The sequence below is a fragment of the Tiliqua scincoides genome, chromosome 3, assembly GCF_035046505.1.
Source record: "Tiliqua scincoides isolate rTilSci1 chromosome 3, rTilSci1.hap2, whole genome shotgun sequence".
Taxonomy (NCBI): domain Eukaryota; kingdom Metazoa; phylum Chordata; class Lepidosauria; order Squamata; family Scincidae; genus Tiliqua; species Tiliqua scincoides.
The window spans coordinates 86,770,547-86,782,845 of record NC_089823.1 but is presented as its reverse complement, the minus strand read 5'-3'; the positions used below and the strand labels follow the sequence as shown (position 1 = coordinate 86,782,845).

At 44.6% G+C, this 12,299-nt stretch overlaps 1 pseudogene; it reads left to right on the top strand.

Annotated features, from left to right (window-relative positions):
• Window positions 1-8,472: 8,472 nt before the first annotated feature.
• Window positions 8,473-8,586, top strand: LOC136647263 (5S ribosomal RNA; annotated as a pseudogene).
• The last annotated feature ends 3,713 nt before the right edge of the window (window positions 8,587-12,299 follow it).

Below are 12,299 nucleotides of genomic sequence, written 5' to 3'. Positions count from 1 at the left end.
GGGCTCAAGACTGCAGGCAGAGCCTTATTATATGAGTGAAGGTTGCCTTAGATATTGTTGTGTATTCCCAGGTTTTGTACACAAGCAGTATCTTCTATGGCAATTCCGCTGTGCATGATAGAGTTGACAAGGAGTATGTTCGTGCTGATGTAATATTGGTGGAAATCACCTGAGCTGTTCTGATGGGCATTGCATTGACTAGATGACATCCAGAACTGGGGATCCCAGTCCCAACAGCCCTGAGTGCTGCATGCAGGTATCCAACTCATTTCTGCATCTGTGTCCATTTACTTTTTGAGTGAAAGAGGTGATTTGTAAGACTTATTTTCTATGAAGAATTTTTTTTTTACAAAAAGAGTTTTGCTCTATGTCCATAAGGACTTTAGAGAATATGTATCCCCTGAAAAACTATTAGTGCAGTATTGTTTCTAGTTTGGGTGTTTACACCTTCAGCTAGTGCTATTATGGATATGATGCAATCATGTTCCTAGTGGGTAGAGCTTAACTTGCCATGTAATAAGGTCCACTAATGAAATGAGTTTTATTCAGATCTTGTTTCTCATAACGCTTTGACAAAAGATGATGAATCAAAAGATTCTTTAGCAAATGCATCACATGAAGCCCAGGCATATTGCTTGTGAAGTTTAATTTTGTCATAATTCATGGAGTATAATATATCTCTAGCCATTTCCATGGCATGAACACTACAGGCTCATTACAGAAGCTGTACCATTGTCCCAAAATATTGCTTGTCTTGTTGAACTGTAGCTGGGATTTGGTGCAATTTACATGTTTAACCTTCGTAGGATTGTCAGACCTTGCCTTTTAATTTCTTCCCCATTTATTATGCAATTATTTTTTAGATAGATTGCAACACTTATTTCTTCGAAACGGTGCCTACCTGGATAGTGATTGTGAAGCTACTGACATAATTTGAACCAGAAAGCTAAAATTAGTATCTATTTACTCTTGAAGAGGGTCTTTTTAAAAGGCTGTTGATCAGGTAAAACAAATCTAGGCATCTTGAGAGCTGGGGTACTTGGGCAACTTAAATCAAATTTAGTTGCAGTGTTGTGAACCAGATTGTAGGAATAACTATACAATGTTAAATATAGATTAGTCTGAAAAAGATTTGTGAAGATTTATGCATCATAAAATATATAGGATGAAAAAAATCACGTTTGGAAACATTTCTTAATTCATTTCTTAATTCATGCTTCTTTCTTTCTTCTTTCCAGGAAACAAGAATGAATATTGCTATTAAGAACACCATGTAATAATGTAATAATGTATGTAATAATAAGGTGAATATTATTATTGGTTGGCAACCTTCAGTCTCGAAAGACTATGGTATAAGCCTACAGCACCCAGTATTCCCATGTGGTCTCCCACCCAAGTACTAACCAGGCCTGACCCTGCTTAGCTTCCGAGATCAGACAAGATCAGGCATGTGCAGGGTAACAGTTAATTACTCAGGAAAACAAACATAGAATTTATCCCACTTTTTCTTCACAACAACCCTATGAGATAGATGAGATAGAGAGATGCTGACTGGCCCAGAGTCACCTCATTTCTAGATTTGAAACCAGGTCTTCCCAAAGCAATCCAACACTCTATAGGGGATATAAATGAAGAAAGATCTTTCTAAATTTGGTTCTCAAGTTTCATCAAGACACAAAAATATCTCTGCAATGTTGTAAATCTGGTGAAGCCCCATATTCTGGAAATGGCCAAATCTTCTTCTGAATTGGGCTGTCAGCAGAGTGTTATGACAACTGAAGACACTTCCTCTGATGTAAAAGGGCTGCTGACAGAGCGCACAGTGCTTTGTTGGTGGCCATTTTGGGAGCACTGCCACAGGAGGTTGCCAGACCTCACTATGCCCACCAGGCAAGGCAGCAGCGGGGGCAGGTAGAAATGCGGGGGGGGGGAGAGAAATGGGGATGGAGAGACTGTGGGAGGGGCTGGATCCAGTAGCAATGCCGCATGCCAGATTCTATCCCCTTTTTACAGCCTCCCAGTCCTCTTTCTTGGACTTGTGGGAGTTGCAGAGCTAGCACAGGTCCAAGGAGACCCACTGCAGAGCGGGAGGCTTATGGAAGGATAAGGGGAATTCCCCCTTCCCCTCTGAAGCATCCCAATCTGCGCCTCTCCCCATTTCATTTTTACAGAGCTGCACCAGCGGGATGTTGGTGGTGGATAGGATTTGGCTCCAAGCTATCTTATTACTGTACAAAAAATGTCATGTAGTAACAAATGCTTAATTAGAACTGAAATCAATATTGTGCATTTTCAGCATTGTTTATTATATTATACAGCAATCAATTTTAATCATATGGATAATTTCTGGCACTTTGACATATACTTTGACATATACTTTTCATTTTTTTTCTTTTAATAACTACTTAAGGGCACAATCCTAACCCGCACTGGAGCAGGCAAGCCAGGAGGCTTGCGCTGCATCTGACGCGGGATTGCAGTGAGCAGCGGCTCAGCCACGGGCAAGGGGAAGCTCTTCCCCTTATCCATGGGTAAGGGCTGCGCACCCTTATGGGTCTCCTTGGACCTGCACCACCTCCGGCTCAAGTCAGAGGAGAGCGGAGCAGCTTGAAGCTGCTCTACTTGCCCCGGGGATGGGGGTTGGGATCCGGCATAACCGCCGGGTCCCAGCCCCGCCCTCCCCCGCCCAGTGACGCCCCCTCCCGCCCCCTCCTCATGCCCCCACGCCTACCTTTGCTGCTTATGTTGTCATGCTTGTGCCGACACAAGTGGTGGCGCGGGAGCTGCAGCAGAGGCTTCTGCCTCCGTCCACGCATCGGCACATCTGAATGCGCTGACACAGCTCCTGCCTAAGGAGGTGCAAACATGCTTTACAGCATGTTTGCGACCCTCCAGGGCCACCTATACCGGCATAACTGCTGGTTAGGATTGCGCCCTAATTCTCGTAGTGGTACTTAGCTATATGCAATCCATGTTTATAATTTTTACAAGGTTTCAAAAACAAATTGAAAAAACAACCAAATTCATACGGACGTATTGTAGATAATTTTTAAAAAGCAACAAATGTAATTTTAAAATTATACAAAACATATGTGGAATTTAACAAAAAATCACATTATTGGAAGGTTCATTTAAAAAGTAGGGCCCAAAGAGGCTTCATAAGTTCAGCTGTCCTGCCACAAAATAGAGCCTATAATGCTTCATATAGAATCCTTTGCATTTTTAGCATTGTGTCATTGCATCCAGGTTTTTTCTAATTCACTTGTGAAACATTGTGTTTATTGTGAAACTTGAATAACTACCCACCTTAGAGAGTAATTCAAGAGGGTCAATTGAAGGGTCTCTTCTCAAATCACCACCATCACACAATGAGCAAAGCGACTTTCATCTTTCATCTACACAAAATCTGTTTTGTGGCTCTCGTGATTTTCCATTTTACAGATTGGGAATTGAAGATGGAGATAAGTTCTCTCTTAAATTCTCCCCATGATCAGGTCTAGACTAGAGCTGAAAAAAAATTGCCTAAAACAATCCTCCTCTGTGAATTTTGATGGAGAATATTTTTTTCTGAGCGTGCAAATATTTACCAAATGTTTGGCTTTCTCGATCTGCATTTGACATCCAAAGATTTTGCAACATTTGACAGTCTCTGACAGCTGGCATGCAGTCGCAATCCATTTTTGACAGTACCTGACATGTAGCATGGCATATCTGGCGAGATTATTCATTTGTTTGTTTGTTTATCGGAGAGGCTTGCACGCCGCCCTTTCGTCATAGAAGCTTCCAGGGCGGCTGACAACCACCCGTAACAAAGCAATAAGCAAGATGCCAATAAAATCCATAAAATTAAACTCAAACTAAAAACAGATCAAAAGATACAACAGCTGACATGCAGTAGCAGTCACTATTTGGTAGTACCTGACATGTAGCAGTTAGCGTTTGACAGTATCTGACAGGTAACACACAGTAGCAATCAACATTTGACAGTATGTGATATATGATATGGTTAGAAACTGGTGGCACCATTCTCTGATGGTTCCACTCCTTCCCTGACAGATCAGTTCCAGAAGGTGGTGCTGGGGAACTACTGTTAGGCCCATGACTTTTGTGCTATGGGGTCTCAGAGGGCTTTATTCTGTCCCTATACTTTTCAACATCTACATGAAGCTACAGGGAGCTCCATTACTCCTTTTCATTGTGGTCATGTGAAACAACAGGAGAGCTGAGCAGGTGTTTGGAGTCAGTAATGGACTGGATGAGAGCTAATGGTTTAATTGAACAAGACAGAGATTCTACCACTGGGGAGTCTGGTTGACCAAGGGGTTTAACCTGTTCTGGATGAGGTTTAGGTGTGTGCATTAGTTAAGGAACAAATTTTTAAAAAACTAAGGCCCCCAATCCTATCCCCTGCCATATTATAGCATACAGCCAAACCAATGGAGCAGTGATTTTCAATCAGTGCGCCATGGCACATTAGTGTGCCGCAAATGGCCTGCAGGAGTTTGGGGAAAGGTCATACATTAGTAGGGCAATTGGAGGGGGGGGAGCCTCTGACGGCAGTGTGTTGTGCCTTGTCAATTACCTAAAAACTGATGGTGCATCTTGACAATGTAAACACCGTTTCCATGTGCCATGACAGGAAAAAGGTTGAAAATCACTGCAATGGAGGCTGCTCTGTGTGCTATGGTAGTGGGGTGATTGGACCATGACCTCTGAGAGGGGGGTACAGGGGGTACATTGTACCTGATCCTGTGGTCAAAAAGGGGGCCCAGGAGCCAACAGAGTCAAAAAGGGGGCCTGGGAGACAAATTCTCATTTGAAGGGAGAAGGGAAGGGATCTAAAAAAAAACTTTGTACACATGGTACCATTCCTCTCAGTGGCTCTGGATTGGACAGCCTGCAGGAGATGACTAAAAATATTTTGTTTAATCCCTGGTAGGCTACCTGATTCTCTTTGGGTCTCCACAGACCTACAGTTGTAAAGCTGGTGTAAGTCCAAGATGAGCGAGGGGGGGGGGGAGAAAAATGGGGATAGGATCTGTTATGCACACCTATTGCTGGATCCACTCCCTACCTCCCTGACATGCCACTTGTTCCTCCCTAACATGCCCTATTATTACTCCTCCCCACCCACAAACTGCCCCGCCCCCATGCCAGCTCACATGCTCTGGGCCTCCAGCAGTGGGCTGCTGCTACTTTGTGCTAGTGGCTTGGAAATGGCAAGTGGTGGCATTCTGCATGCACTGCTGAAAAGCACTTTACAACAGCAGGACTCTGTCCCACAAGCATTGGGCAGTCCATATGATTGGCCTGTCAGTGAACCAAATGGGGTAAATTTGGCTCATTTTCATTCATTCATTCATTCAGAGAAGAAGAAGAAGAAGAAGAAGAAGAAGAAGAAGAAGAAGAAGAAGAAGAAGAAGAAGAAGAAGAAGAAGAAGAAGAAGAAGAAGAAGAAGAAGAAGAAGAAGAAGAAGAAGAAGAAGAAGAATGAAATGAGTTATGAATCCCATTTTCATTACTCATTTGTTTTCATTGGTGGGGCTTATGTGGTTCTGGTCATAACAGAGCTCATTTGGGTGGCTGCATCCCAACAACTGCTATTATTTTTTTTCCAAGAATGCTTGGATATTTCATTGTTCCAGAGCATTCTTGATTTTTTTAAAAAAGGCAGTCACCAAAATGTTAAAGAAATTAATAAGTAAGTAAGTAAGTAAGTAAGTAAGTTTTTGTAAAACCAAAATTGAAATAGCTCTGCTGGATTCCTGGGTGTTTCCAAATTCAAGTCAAAGGGCTGGTCTAAATCTACAAACCCCTGCTTGGTTTGGATATCAGAAAGACCACTTCATCCCATGCGATCCTGTCTGGGCTTTAAAGTCTTCTAGTAAGGTCCTTTTCTGCTGACCTCAGCTAGCTGGTGACTGTGGGCTTGTTCTGTAATGGCACACCACAGTGGAATGCCCTCTCTAGTCCTACATGCATGGCACCAACACCTATGTTCTTCTGGTGCCAGGCAAAACCCTGTTTATCTAGGCACTTTATCCAGTGTGTTCATTTTGTTTTATTTATCCTAGCAAAAGCAGCCCAGCTGTAGAATGAAGAATGCCGCTGTATAACGTAGAATGGTGGAATGAACACTATAATGTTGAACATCATGCCTCTTTTGGAGGGCAAGAACCAATCTGAGCACTTTTAAAAATGATACAGGTGGACAAATACTGATGGCCCCATCCTATTCCCTGCATGCAGTGCTGCTGACAGAGGCTGCAGCAACCAGACAGCCTGCGAAAGGTAACTCTATCTTTTTTTTCTTTTTTTAACTTACCTCCACATAGGCTGCTTGTCTCCAGTGGGAATCCTCAATTCTATGCCAGTTATTTAGCAGGTGTAGGTCTGAGGAACCAAGGTGGGAAGGTGGGTCAAGGTGGGAAAGGGGGAATAGGAACTTGGTCTGTGCTGCTGCTGTCAAGATCCTCCACTTCTGGCCCTTGGCTACCCCCTGAGTTTAGCCCAGTCCCTGCCCCAGTCCTTCCTTGAACAGCTTACCACCACCATCTTACCCACTCTGCTACAGCATCTGGGAGCCCACTGGCATGCATGTGGAGTGGCTCCAACCCGTGTGACGATGATGAGGCTTTCATACTGCCAGAATGGGGCTTGCACTGATGAATCATGAGACTCAAAGCCCCCATATGGTGGTGACAGAGTGACTATCTCTGACCTCACTAAAGAGGGGCCCATGGAGGGACAGCTTACTGAGGCAGCCCTGAACCCAACCATCATATAACTGCTTGGCCACATGGTGGACTCCGCCCACATTCTCAGCATGCTGGTTCAGTCAAGTGGATAAATGCATTTGTTTGCATATTTAAGGCGCGTTCCTGCTTTTATGAATGGAAGATATGAAAGGCTGGAAGTTGCGGAAATGCACATCCCTTTCTCCTTCCACCTTTTCACATCTGGACCCATGATAGAGCCCAGCTCTTTTAAACTGTGAACACAAATTGTAGGAAAATAAACGACAGAAAAGGATGAAAAGTGAAGGGGGAAATGGTAAGGTTTTCAAGGTATGCTGAGGACTGGACAAAGACATTTCTTTTATATTATTTTGAGTAGTGCCAACTCTTTTTACTTAGGAGCCATTTCCTCCAAAGTAATGAATATTTGAAAGTTCCATATTTATTTGTTAATTTTACCCCTAGGCCTTTTGAGCTGCAAGTTCAAAACTCAACTCTGGAAATGCACACAAGCTCCATCTGTTCATCTCCCTCTACATACTTTGAAAATATTTCCCAGGGTTTTTTTGGGGTGTGTATGTGCAGATGAATAGCATTAATTCAGTTTAATTGTGTGACTCCTTAAGCAAAATCCAAAACCACTTTTATTTATGCATTTATTGGATACTCACAAAAAATAGTGTATCTACTTTGTTCACGTTGGAACAGATGTCCTTAAAATACCTTTTTGACTGAAAACTTGATCTTCATAGAAACTCAGTGTTTTGTTCCATCCCACTGCCTAATGTTATGGGCTCCAAAGAATTAATTATTGCAGTTACCATTGGGTCACATTTTCTGACAATGCAGAAAGGTTTATGTTTCGCACTTCCTCTAGAGAGATGATATATGTTGTACACAGCATTTCATGTTGACCAACAGCACAATCCTATGAATGTTTACTCAGAAGCAGAGTTCCACCCCAAAAATTAGCACCAGTGCATGGCTGTGCATTGGCAGTCTCTTTCTGTGCAGAGGTGTGGCAGCATCTTCCTGGCATTCAGTGTTGAAATCATTACACCAATGCCAACTTCCAGTGCACCCAAGCTCAGAGCTGTGCAGTGTTCAGTTGAGAGCTGTGCAGCCATGTGACACTGCAGCTTAGCAGGACTGCGACTCAGAAGTAAATTTTATTGTATCCCAGGAAAGTTTTCATAGGATTGCAGTGTGAACTTAGCTGTGGATTGGGTCCATGGGGCCCCCCTGCAGCACACCCCCTGTGTGCGTCCCCTCACTTCCTGAGGGTCCTCTGAGCCTAGCAGAGGTCATGGACATCCATCTACAGTCTCTGCCTGGCTCAGACTGAGCCTGACAGTTAAAAAAATACAACTTCCAGTTTCTCTGTGAAACTGGAAGTGACATTTTTAATGCCTTATAAAGCAATAAAAAGTCACTTCCGGTTTCACGGAGAAGCTGGAAGTTGCATTTTGTTATGCTCAGTCTGAATCCAGCAGAGGCCGTAGACGGACATCCATGGCCTCTGCTGGGCTCCAGAGGGTGGAGGGCAGGTGACTGCCCATATCCACAGTTTCACATATTCATGGGGGGGTTCCAGAATGGAGCCCCACAGATATGGGGGCATTCCTGCATAGTAAAAAAAATGAACCCTGCATTTACACTATTTTTGCGATATATCAAAAGTAGTTCCTTTTTACTCAACTGAGATGAGAGCAAGCATGGTGTAGCAGTTCAGGAGATCAACTGTTACCCTGCACATGCCCGATCTCGTCTGATCTCGGAAGCTAAGCAGGGTCAGGCCTGGTTAGTACTTGAATGGGAGACCACTTGGGAATACCGGGTGCTGTAGGCTTATACCATAGTCTTTCGTGACCAAAGGTTGCCAGCCAGTTCAAATGCCCTCTCAGCCATGAAGCTTCCTGGGTGACCTTTGGCCAGTCACTTTCTCTCAGCCTCACCCACCTCAAAGTGTTGTTGGGAGGAAGAAAGGAGGAAAGGAACTATGTATGCCACCCTGAGCTCCTTGGAAGAAGAGTGGTATAAAATATGGAAAATAAAATAAATAAGATAAAAGGCAAATTGTGCAATCTGAGTCATCATTCCTGATATGTGTGGAGCAACCAAACTGCTTGATGGCTTCAACTGCTTTCACATACACAACATGTTTTGCTTGAAAGATATCAACACTTTACCTGTGTTCAGTTGCTATTGTCAGACCCAACTTCTGTCAGTTTGGAGGCAGGGCAACACAAGGTAGAGGTGCAGTATGACCAAGATCAAGGCCAAGGTTTTCTGTAAGTGGCACAGAAAGCAACATGAGCGCTGGGAAGCACAATTCCACGCAACTTCACTCAGAACAGGCAGCCCAGTCCTGAGCTGTTCATTGCGCTGGGACTGCCATGGCGCCAAAACGGCTGCCACGGCATCCTGTGCACAACAGGGCAGCCGCCAGCAGCTTCCTCGACTGTGAAGGGAAGTAGTCCCAAAATGGGGCTACTTGATTCTACTCAATACCCTTGGACTGCCGTAGAATCAAGAGCCTCTATGTTGGGTCACACGACTTAACACAGAGCTCAGTATCCAGTCCCACCTCCCTCTTGCCCCACTCCCTCCCCCTGGCATGTCTCCTCCCCACCCTCTCCCTGCCCTCACCAGCCTCCTCCACCCTGGAATTCCTCCTCCCTGTTTCTCCCCATGTCCCCACCTACCTCACCGCCGCCCAGCAGTTCAGGTAACTGCAAAGCGGCAGATCACCAGTGTTCCACCAGTGCTAGCCCAGCACTGGCTGGTGTTGGGCTAGCTCTGGTGCCCCGCTGGTGCTAAGGGCTTGCAAACGTGCTTTACAGAATGTTTGTGACAGTGTGAGCCGGTGGTGAGCTGGCATGCACTGTTTAGGATTGGGCTCCTAATTCCCACTCTATTTAATTGGGCTTACTCCTACGTAAGTCTGAATAGCGCTTCAGCTCTACTGGTGAGAAATCCTCGCTTGGAAGTTTTTGTAAGAATCACTACACTCACTACACTACACTATCACTCTGATCTATTGCTGTTATAATACTTCATAGTTTGCCTCCCTGTAAGTTTCCTCCTTTGACCAGAACTATGCACTTTGACCATGGCTATGCACTTTTTTTCTTCTTCACTATGCATTTTTTAAATCATCCACTTGACTTCCCTCCAGTTGAAGGTTTACTTTTTCTGTGGTTGTTGTCCACGTGGTGGGTTTAGTGTTTTAAAGCTCTTTACTATATGAGTATTCCCTAACTATGCTTGCATGCTGCACGTGCAGATCCACCACCCATGAAGGTTTCCACATTCATTTCAATGGAGGGCCAGCTCCATATTTGCCTGCCTGTGCATGCTGGAAGAGGTACTTACCTAGAGATGTGTAAGCTCTCATGGAGAACTTTGGCTAGTCTTGTTTTCCAAGGCATCCCAAATTCATTGGGAATTTCATTGTGAACAAACCTAAGCTTGCTTTGAAAGGACTGGACCCCTTCATGAAGGATTGGGGGGGGGGTGTCAATAAATGACTCTTAACCATTACACCTCAGCAGAATTGCTATGTTTTGAGGAAGTTGATCTCTGAGTACCAAATATTCAGGGCAAACTACAGGGGAAGGTCATTGTCTTCATGCCCTGCTTATAAGCACTTAATCTTGGCATCTGATTGGCTGTTGTTGGAAATGGAATGCTGGACTAGATGGACTCCAGAAAAGCCATTCGCATGTCCAGCAGCCTCTTTGGGATGTGTCAACGCCCTTCTAAGGAATGTTGCTGGTCTTCCCAAAGCTCTTCTTGAAATTCTTGCATAAGCAGGCACTGCAAATTCATCTTAAATGATGCCTGATGTGAATTTCAGTAGCAATGCCAGCTGTCTCCAAAACTGAATCCAGAAGATCCCTGGGGAAGGGTAGGAGTGGTTTGTGTGCTCAATGAAGTGTCAGGCCTCAATCCTATACACACTTACCTGGCAGTAAGTCCCACTGAATTCAATGAGACTTATTCCTGAGTAGACATGCATAGGATTGTGCTATCAGTGTTCCAGGGTTCCATATTGCAGGAAACCCCCCCCCCTTTTTTTTTTTTTAGAACTCTCAGGTTTTTAACTTGATTTCAGAGACATGAGCTGATGTGCAGAAAATTTGCCACTGCTCAATTTTATTTTTTCTTCATGGAACCAAACATTACAGAGGCTAGTAGCCCTGGAATTATTTTGCTTTCCTTTTTGAGAACACCACTCTAGTCTCTGTTTTTTTTTATCCATCTGCAGTCCGTGCACCAAACAGCAGCCTATTCTTTCCTCCTGCTTGTTCCTTCAATTAACTAGCTGTCCTCTATAAATTTTAGGGCCGTGTGAGTAATGAAGACCAGGTAACGAAGGCCAAGAACACATGTTGTTCTCATTACAGGGTGGCATCAGAGTAATTTGCACATCCCACAACTATGATGCAAGCTGCTATTAATAGGAAGTATAAATATCTTGGGTGGCAGGCATTAATTATGGCTAAAGCCAAACTTCTGTCACAGGCATCATAAGAATATTTGATGCTGAGTAAGAAATGGAAGGCAATCCAGAGTTTCACTGCAGTGTATTTCATAGGCAATTACAACCTATACAAAGAGTGACTACAGAGCAACAAGCTGACAGTCCAAAGCATGCTATTGCTTTTGTGAATTGTTCTCATTCCTGCTTCTTTCCTCCAGAAGCCCAGAGCAGCATGTCAGCCTCATAAAAACCCTGTGAGGTAGATCAGGCTGGGAGAAAGTCTCAAAGCCGACCAGCAAACTTCATAGACGAGTCTGGACTTGTACTTGGGATTCCTCACATCTACGTCCCTTAGGGCACAAACCTAACATGCTGAAAGCAGGCAGGCCTGCACCCAGCACAAGTATGGAGCCAAAAGCAGCACATTCTGAAGCAAGGAAAAACCTTTCCCCTTACCCCATGTCGTGCTGCAGCGGCCCCAATAGGTCTACTCAAATCTGTGCCACCTGTTGAGATGCGCAAATACAAGCAGCCCAGGACTGTCCTGGCCACTTTGGGTCAGGATCTGGCATATCTGCTGGATCCTGGCCCTGCCTCCCACTCCCCACCCAGCTCTGGGAATGGCCACTGCCCGCCCTCCCCCTGCTGCGAAACGCCTCCCTCCCGCCTCCTCCCCACCCTCTCTACACACACCCCCGACCCCTGCATTGGCCAAGCTTGTACTTATACTTCTTCTGGTCCCCGTGTCAGTGCGGGGAGGCCAGCACACCTCCATGTGCTGGCCTATCTCCCCAGAAAGTGTCGCATAAGTGCCTTACAACACTTTTGCAACACTTTCAGGCCGGCGCAAGGCACTTGCATTGACTTAAGTGAATGGCAGGATTGCACCCTCACTGTCACCAGTGTATCATACTGGTTGAAATTAGATACTCTTAAGTGTCCTCCTGTATAATCAGTCAGACACAGAAAAGTCCACCTTTTGACAGAAAGTCATTACTTCCAAGGAAGTGCTGTGCAAGGTAGCATTCCTGTCTTCATTTCCGATTCCCTTAATACACTCAGTTTGGGTGTGTTGC